Below are 9,586 nucleotides of genomic sequence, written 5' to 3' on the forward strand. Positions count from 1 at the left end.
GAAACGTATGAGGGATCATAACTAGTTAATTAGTATTAACTTAGTAGAACATGCATTGAGATGTGAATGATTACATAGTTCAACCTATAAAAAATGCGATTATCGGATATTTACGACTTCTGGCAAAAAAAAAGGAATGAGATTTATTAGGGTTGGGGTCGTATCTTATAACAACAAACCATGTGCCGCCCACAAGCCTTGCAATAATGTCTTGAGTATTCGTTTGATTATTTTTTTCCTTTTCCTGTAAAATTATTTCGCCTGTAATTCAAAAAGTCGTTCGAGTATCTAAAGTTACACAAGGTTTTTTTTTTCGTTGGGGTTATTCAGTTATGTGTTGTAACACAATCATACACTGTGCAAAACGTATATAATTTATATAAGAATATAATTTATGGTAGTGTTGCTAGGAAAGCTGTAAGTATTTTGTTTTCTTATGTTTGGTCGTGAATAAAATACCTTGCTAGAACGAGTGCAACCGAATTCTCAAAGCTGCGGATCTATATTTGTAACAGAAATCCGTAGTTCTGAAACTAAACCTACTTTCGACATCTTCAGAACAACTAAAAGATTTGTTGTCATGATCGCAAATTGAGCCAAACTTGAGCCCCGAATAATCAACACTCCCACGAACCTCCTCTCAGTGGTCCGAGTTAACTCCTTTTATACTTACAAATTACGCAACGTACTTCCTATTTGCACCTGTAGCTAACAATAAAAAGTTTTAACTTACCGTATTATTAGTTATAATTCTCGAAAATATGTACAGAGTGATGTCACACATTCAAACTCGTTAGCTTTGTATAATTCCTGTTATCATGTTAGCTGTGTACTTAAGTTGTTCTTGAGTTTATGAGGATGTATGTAATTCAGGTTGTTATATTATGAGCTGGGGGTAGGAGGCACGATTTTCAAAAATTGTACGATAATATAATTATGAACGCTCTTAATTAATATTCACCTTTGCATTGCCATTATATGACAATGATGACACAGTTACATGTACTATTTACGCATGCAGGGTTTCTATTGAATGAGTCAAGCCACACAAGAGCTGATGTATCCAATGCCCCTTTCCTGTTAGTCACTCACGATTGAACCACACATTTGTTAATATGTTAATATTAACAGGCTATCTAGCCTGTAGAAACATGCTATCAAAATCTTAATTTACAAGGGATCCATTTCCAAACGAAGTATGTTTAAACAGGCAATAATATACGACTCACTACCAAATGGACTATGTATGAACACATCGCCAGAAATAGGTTGACAAGATGGCCGACCTCCGCCCGTAGCCAGTGCTCCCCTGTCAAATAAACATCACAGGATGTGCCATAGAGAATGCATTGCATAAACATATAATAAAACAAAATTTAATTTTAAGTTTATATTTTTAATTATTTCACTTTTGTGTGCTTCATAATAGACAGGTGACATTCCAAGCTTTAGATAAGTTATAGATGTTTGTGTTAAACTATTAAATGCCCAACTTGCCGTAAAACCTTATGATAAATGCTACACTGTCTAGATAATCTTGGAGACGCATTTTTACCATATTCACACGAGTCTAATCCTGGGGCAACTGCGATTCTTCATGCGTTGCATATAAATTTCCTTCTGAATTCGTGCGTGTCTACTAGTAATTTTTAGATATCAAACTTCTAAATATTTGACTTTCTTTTCGATTTATGTTAGTGGCTCAGATATGCTCTTAACATATATGCTCTTTTTTAAATGTTTTTATGCCCGGCGACCAACAGCTCTGGACATTTAATGTCAGTGTTGTCTCACTGACTTTGTATTTGTATGTGTGTAAGTTGCAAGTACTAGTGCATTTTCGTGACAGGAGCATGGCAAGGCTGTGCGGTCTTCTCTATATCAAAATTCAAATGCGCTATTCTGGCTTCAACAAGGCTCGGTCTAACACAAGCACGTAAGGATCTTAACCAAGGTTGCCTCATTTAAAATCGCATTCGTTAGTGAATGAAACTCGGCCAGTGAAATTGGCCTTCTCAATGGGTTGGTGGCACACTCAGACTATTTTTGGTGTTCAGCCTGAGGTAGGATTTGAGCATTTTTGCATTTTAATTATTTATAGACTATAGAGTTCACTATGGCAACTGACCGATCACTGGTAGCATAGTGACCGGTCAGTGACTATCAAGATCTCAGCCTGTCCTGTCAAGTCACTGCTGGCGGGTGGCCTCCACAACAGCTTCCACGTTTGGCGATCCTGTGTCACATGAGTTCACAAGATACCGGTCTTCTCTTCAATGTTATCTCTCCATCTCTTTTTAGGTCTTCTTTTCTTTCTGACCCTCTCTCTCGGTCTCCATTCTGTTGTTTTTTTGGCCCATTTGTCGATATTCATTCGTGCAACATGTCCTGCCCATTGCCCTTTCCGGCTCTGAATCTTGTCGATGATATCTCACTGCTAAATTCGTGATCTTTTCTTTCCAGGTTATGCTCAGCATTGATCTTTCCATGCTTCTTTGGGCCACAGCTAGCTTTTCTTTATGATGCTTTGTGGGTTACCATGTCTCCGCTCCGTATGTCATTGCTGGTAGGATAACAGTGTTCATGATTATCCTTTTCAAGGAGATGGGCATATTTTTATCCTTAAGAAATGTTTTATACTGTTCAAATCTTCGCCAACCTGCTGTTAGTCTTTGGTCATTTTGTTTTTGCTATTTCCTTTTCAGTGGTCAGCGGTCGACCTAAGTAGTTGTACTCAATTACCTCTTCCTGCTGTTCTTCGCCAAGTGTTATTCCTTGTCTACGTTATTTTTTGCTACTTCATTGCACATTATTTTCGTTTTCCTCTTGTTCATCTTCATTCCGTCTCTTTTCCTACGAAGTTTAGATCTCTGAGCAAGTTCATATACAAATCTTAAATTGCTTAACATTTCTCCGTTGATATTGATACCAGTATCGAAAAATGTGAAGATTTTGTTTACTGCTGATGTAAACATAACATATCATCTCCCTGTCGAACGCCCTTCATGATGTTGATTTTCGTGCTCAGTTTTTCTGTACGTATCTGAGCTGTCCCTCCTCTGTATGTTTTTTTTAATATGTTGATGTATTTATGTGGGACGGCGTGTCGTTTTAAGTCATCAAACACAGCATTGAGTTGTATGGAGTCAAAAGCTTTATCGTAATCTACAAAAGCCATGAGACAGGAATACCATACTCGTTGGTTTTCGCAAGTACTAAGTGACCATAGTGAACTTTATAAATTCTAAGTACTTACAATGCAAAAATGTACTTTTTTTATTTCGCTATTCCATTCTTTCGCTTTGCAGCATATACAGCATATACACGGGCCTTGATGTTCAATAATTGTTACGTTATGGCGAATAAACTGCAACTTTGACACCATATAATCCACAGATATTGATAATGCTATAATATAATACTGGATATCATACGATTTTTTTTTCTTCATTATAAATTTGCAATAACTAAATTTATAATAAACTGTTTAACATTTACTTTTCTATCAAACTACAGGGTTGTCCGTTAACTGAATGAATGCAATGTTCACCAAAGTACAGTGTACATTGTTACGAACGGGAATACGAGATAGTCTCCCTCGAAATTGGCCGCCAATATAACATTAAAGGACACACAAAGGCACACAACCAGAATATATCAAATAGTACTAATTTAATAAGCATGAATCATTAACAGGAGTAATAGAGATCACAAACCGGTTAGCAATATACATCACAATAATAATAAAAATAATGATAATAGCCCAGCTCGGAATTGCCTACCCTACCTAGGTGCAGAACTCGTACTGCGTACTTTCAGCGATAGTACAGTTATTCACAGCAACGTCGACGACATCAGTTCTAGAGCTCCAAAGTACGAGGTCTCAGGGAATACAAACTAAACGACACTGACCATAATGTTCTGCGACTTCCATACCGTCCATGCAGAAAAAGAAGTCCAAGATCAACAAACTACGCTTTCTTGCGAAACACATGTCTTTGAATGAAGTTGGTTTTACAACGCAGAACCACAGCAGGCTGTCTTGCATGTATAGGTCCCATATGCCGAATTGGACAGGCAATATCTTGAGACATTCGTTGGCTGCCACGTCGACATTGCACCGTAGCTGAGCTGAACTGCATTGCACTGGTCGGGAGCTGGGTGACAACTGATTAACTTTTGTTAAAGTTCGTCTTGCACAATCACGAACAAAAGAATATTAAATAGCAATAACAATACATGCTGGCTATTGTAATTTCGCAGCTGGGAGCCTCGCTAGCTAACTGGGCATTATCAAAATACATTTATATTACAGCAAAAATAGAATATAGAATTTTGTAACACTGTGTCACTGTGAACAATGTACTAGGTTGAGGTTATGCACTATAATATTCAAATATTAGTTGTTTTGCGCCACAGTACAGTCACACACGCGTCTGCTGTTTTGCCTGGTCATAGTGTGTTTGGCCTAATAAACAAATCAAATGGATTAGTAACAATTAAAAAATACACCAAACGCAGAGCAGATCGACTGTATTGAAATGGTTATTTATTTTACATACATTCATATAACTACCAACCGGAAAATGCTTTCGTGTCGATAGGTTTTAGATCAGTTCACCAACATTTTCACTTGTCTGTGATGTTGGCCTCGGGTGACCCATGCTCACACCTACAAACAAATGTGTGACTTTTTGGGAAGCACCGCAGCGTCAAACTCTACCTTCACATCCAAATCAGCTCGCAAGATTTTAGGGTCATCCAAAGTGCAGACCGTCTTTGTTAGGCAAGTAATCGAGCAACAACAACCACAGAACCACGTTGTCTCCGTATTTAAATACCATGACATCACACAGCTACTTGTGTTAATCGTCAATTGGCCTACACCCGTTCATTCATCACACTGGTACTTGTCCAGTTTTGTCCAGGGAAACATCTTGGTCATGTAACACGACGTACTTTCTGTTCGTGCAGTGTCAAATGCGCCTACCTAATGGACTATAAACCTACCTCCGTGGGCTATTGACACAGACAACTTGATAGTCAAATTAACCAGGCACGTGTTGGCAAGAAAGAAAATCGGCGTGGTTCACGGCTCAGCAGCATCATTTTTTTTCACAGGTATTTCTGGGTTTTATAATTAAATTTTATAGAAGGCAACAGGTATTTAAGAGTTTTATGAATAATTAGAACCCAGAAATAATTGAAGAATTCTGGCAATAAATTGTTGAGTATAGTAACAAGTAGCTTAAGCACCATCATAGAGGATATACTCTAGTCTCATATGAAAATTGCGACTGTCAGAGTAATTAGCGTTCTTTTGTTTGGTGTTAATTATAACATATAGAAGTATTGTAACAAACTGGAATTTTGGTGTAGTTAAATTGACAGTGACATTTATTGTGTGATTTCTTTTGTTAATCTAAATGCTTTTCTCAGATGGCCTTGCATTGCTGATTAAGTACTGATAACCTGTTGCATGCATCTGCCGTATCGATGTAGTGTGTTTTGTTGTATATATGCTGTGCTTTATTAGGAGTTTACACAGGCTCTATAATTACCAGATGTGCTTTATTAAAATGTATCTTATTGACAGCCTCTAGCAATGAAAGTGAAATTACTGATTACAACACTAGCGTATGGGTACAACAGGTGCAAACGATAAAAGGAGGTCAACAGGTATGGCGGTAGTTCGGCAGAAGGGGTGCTCGATCTGGGTGAACTGAACTTTGTGTGTGATTTGAGCATTTGTGCCGCTATCTTTTTATGTCACGTTCATTCTTGCACTGAGATTCCGCAATTTTAGATAGACGATAGTCATTATTTTACAAAGCTGAAAGTCGTAAAGAAACATACACATCATGCAATATTTCTCTATTTCGGTTATTGTTTATAGGTCAGCTATATCTCTGTTCTTCATTTATTATTTATGATCTACCACGACTAAAATGTACACATCTTTGTTTTTAATTAGCTGTCGCTTTTTTGTTTTCTAATAGCTAAAAATATTCCTGACATTTGGACTCTATAGTGATCGCTATGTTCTATGGCGAATATATGTTGAAGTGTTCTAATTATTCATAAAACTCTTACTCAAAAATTATCCCTTTGTCCTATCATGGCATGTACAGTGAAAAGTCAAGCTATTGGTTTTCAAATGACCCTCAAGTTCACGAACAGTTTAATCTTGAGTGGCAAACAAGTGTTATAGCAAAAAAAAAAAAAACGCTAATACTTGTGTTTGCTGACTGTCGTACAAGTGCATGTACCGCAATCTCAACTACGCAGCTGAGTTATATACCTAAACACCATTCTAAATGTGTGACAAAGATAGGACGCTGGATTATTTTGTGAGTCGTGTTATAACAGTAAATTAGTTTGATCATGAATAGTTAAACTAATGATATCAACACAATTTTGGACCGCCAAAATTGAACTAGTTCTGGCCAGAGAAGTAGTGTCGAGAGATCAATTGATGAGTACTTTTGGTAATGAGTTGTCTATCCGAAATCTAGCCAGTTTCAGGGTGGTAGTCAAAAAGGTAACGGATAGTGCCGATTTGGTCAGTGTAAATCAAAGTTAGGCTGTAATATTTGTGGTGACCCAAACCACTGTGCTGTCAGTTGTCAAAACCACTAAGTCAGCTATGTTGGCATGTGATCAGAATAGAAATGATTCACAGGAAATCAATGTTACTTGTGTTGTTAATGAAATGTTTACAGGGATGAGATAGAGTTGCCAGTGTTGAACCAGCTGATAGTAGCTGATAGTGTGTGGTATGCATGTTGCTTTATTTGTAGTACTGAGGAAGAGGTCTTTCGTCATAGTAGGTGTAGCTCGGTTGTAGTACGTAGAAAGTTGGTAGAGGAAATTGACTGGGGTGAGCCATACCTGTGTGATGATGTTACATGTCTGAAAACCACATCAGCTAGGCTATATACTTATACACCCTTTTATGTTGGTGAAGTCGAGGCACTGTATGATGACCTCGGTGTATGATCTCATTATTGGTAATATTAGAGCTAGGGAGCCCAAGGATCCTGATCTTCGTTGGAAGCTAGGTTTAGCTCATGAGGTACGGCATGATGAGGCAAGATTGAGAATGCTTAGTATTACTGTTACAATATTGTTTTCCAATTTTGAGAATTGTAAATTTATTGGTAGTTGATGCTGATTATTAGACTGAAAATGTGCAATCTTCAGTCTTGATGGGGGGGGCAATGTCAGCATCATTTATTCTATGTTTTTCTCATATTACCTCAAACACTGCAAAAAGAAGTATGCATATAATCATGGGAAGAATCTGTGTTCATTGCCGTGTGATAACTGTCGTAAAGGTGATTGACAAGTCAAACTTGGTTACCACTCTGGAAGGACAATTTGAATATATCAGGAGTGCTTGTGATTTCCATAAGAAACTATTTTTATAACTTTGGAAGAACAATTGGAATCTACCAGGTGTGCTGTTATTAAAATAACAAAGTTGTTTATGATCTACTGACTTGCCTACACGAGACAGCCTCTAGCAGGTTCACATTCTGATTGGCTCATGTGGAAGCCCAGATAGTGTCCTTTAATCTGGGCCATTTATGTCTATAAATAGGCTACAATGAAAACAGTGGGGATCCATCATTTCTACTGTGTACCCTGTGTATAACAAATGCTAACATGATACATAAATTATACAGGCTTCAACCATCCTCTTGTGAGACTTGTATTATCTGCTGTGCGATCTCCTTCTTTCATCGGTGCTCTCCAGAATACCGGCGTTTCTCTGCAATTTCTTCTGTATTTCTTCGTTGTGGTGTTGCAGAAGCCATTGACTGTCATCCATTTCTACATCCTGGAACTGAACTGTCAGTTATCACCAATGTACACTTCCATAGGCAATCCCCTATTTTCGTGACTTTATTCATTGTATTTATCTGTGCTTTATTTCTTGTAATCATTTAGAGATGCATAACGGCCACGAGCTTTAACTCGATATTTTGGTATATGTATATTTCATTTCTAGTACTTTTGTCTTGTCTACCCCATTCTAGCAGTGAAAGAACCCCCTATCCTGTATGAGTCCTGCGGGTAGCCCTCTCAATTGCATTAAGCAGGCCTTACACTGTGACATTGGTGAACATTAATCCAAAATGGTCCAAAATATATTTTTTTATTGCACACTAGTTTGCACACCTCAAATAAAGAGCATTTCATATAACACAGCAATTATTGACAAGAACATATACAATCAAGATTCAAACTTATAAAACGACAATATTCTTAGCCACTTGAGCAGGGAGTCTCTAATAACTATAACACACGCTTCCTGCTATAAAGGCTATTTATAATACGAAACACACTACATGAATTTTGATTTTCACATGACGTAATATATTTTGCATAACATTTATTCTCAGTTTATCCGGACTGCATCAAGAGGGACTCCAGGCAAGGAATTGATCATGATGTTTTTTTTTTCGTACTTGTTTTCTTGCTTGCACAACTTGATCAGTCCATGCAGAACCTTTGCAACCAATGAATTCATCTGCATCTGAATTAAGAACAAATAAAACCCATTTAACTACTTTGTGGTAATTATTCCTCTATTCCGTTCGGTAATCATACTGTATAAAACAAAAAATATACAATTACGATATGTACAATTTGATGAATCAATTGTCAATGGTTAACCTGTGAAGATTATTTTTGGACCATACGTTTCTGAACAATCATATTGAACAACAAAATGTTTTCGTAAATAAAAAACATATTAAAAGTTACTTATTTAGAATTGTATATGCAATTAGGAAATTGATATTCATAAGTATTTTGTTTTGTTTTGTTTTTATTTTAGGACAATACATTTACAATACATTTAAAGGTACGTTGAAAATCGTTTGTAGACATGATTATAATTGTTCACAAAAATACAAGCATTTGACATGGACTGGATGTTAAAGGACGTTAGTCGTCGTGCACGAATGCGCGAGATTTATGGGCCTCATATAAACAAAAATGGCGACCTTGGCTGTACAACGAGTACAAATTGAGACGTTAGCAAGCTTAATTAGGTATTTTTAGGCGATTGGAAGGTATCGAAAGAGTCACCAGCGGTAATTAGTGCAAGTCCCTCCCAGGTCAAACATCATAATAGTGATTCCCATTATAAGAGCGCCTTCGATTGAGGAAAGTTTATCAACCCAAATGTCGCACACGCACGTGCGACGACTACTACCCATTAAACGAATCAAAAAAGTTAGAAATCACTTACGAATTGCTATTTCTTGTTCCAGCAAAAATATGACGTAATTATCATCTTTATACAACTCAATTTGTGGGTCTAATATCATGTCATTCTTTGTGAAGTAGTTTGGAATAGTATCACCGATAATATCGATTATTCTCTACAGAAAATGAATTAACAAAACTAATAATAAATAAAGCGTTGAAATAATGAAACATGATATAATAACAATATAATTGATTTGTCTATCCAGCAATCATAACAAGTTTCAACTTTTAGGCACCTTAGCATTCTTATTGTTTACATGATCATTCAAACTTGCGAATGCGGGAATTTAATTGGCTATAGAGC

At 36.9% G+C, this 9,586-nt stretch overlaps 1 long non-coding RNA gene across 1 annotated transcript; it reads right to left on the minus strand.

Moving 5' to 3' along the window:
- Positions 1 to 8,145: 8,145 nt before the first annotated feature.
- On the minus strand, positions 8,146 to 9,355 carry LOC146735487 (uncharacterized). Its single transcript, XR_014931088.1, has 2 exons — positions 9,263 to 9,355; positions 8,146 to 8,542 (listed from the first exon to the last, which is right to left on the minus strand). It is a non-coding gene; the product is annotated as an uncharacterized LOC146735487 (long non-coding RNA).
- Positions 9,356 to 9,586: the final 231 nt, after the last annotated feature.

This window comes from Saccoglossus kowalevskii, chromosome 12 (assembly GCF_978046115.1).
Source record: "Saccoglossus kowalevskii chromosome 12, keSacKowa6.1, whole genome shotgun sequence".
Taxonomy (NCBI): Eukaryota; Metazoa; Hemichordata; class Enteropneusta; family Harrimaniidae; genus Saccoglossus; species Saccoglossus kowalevskii.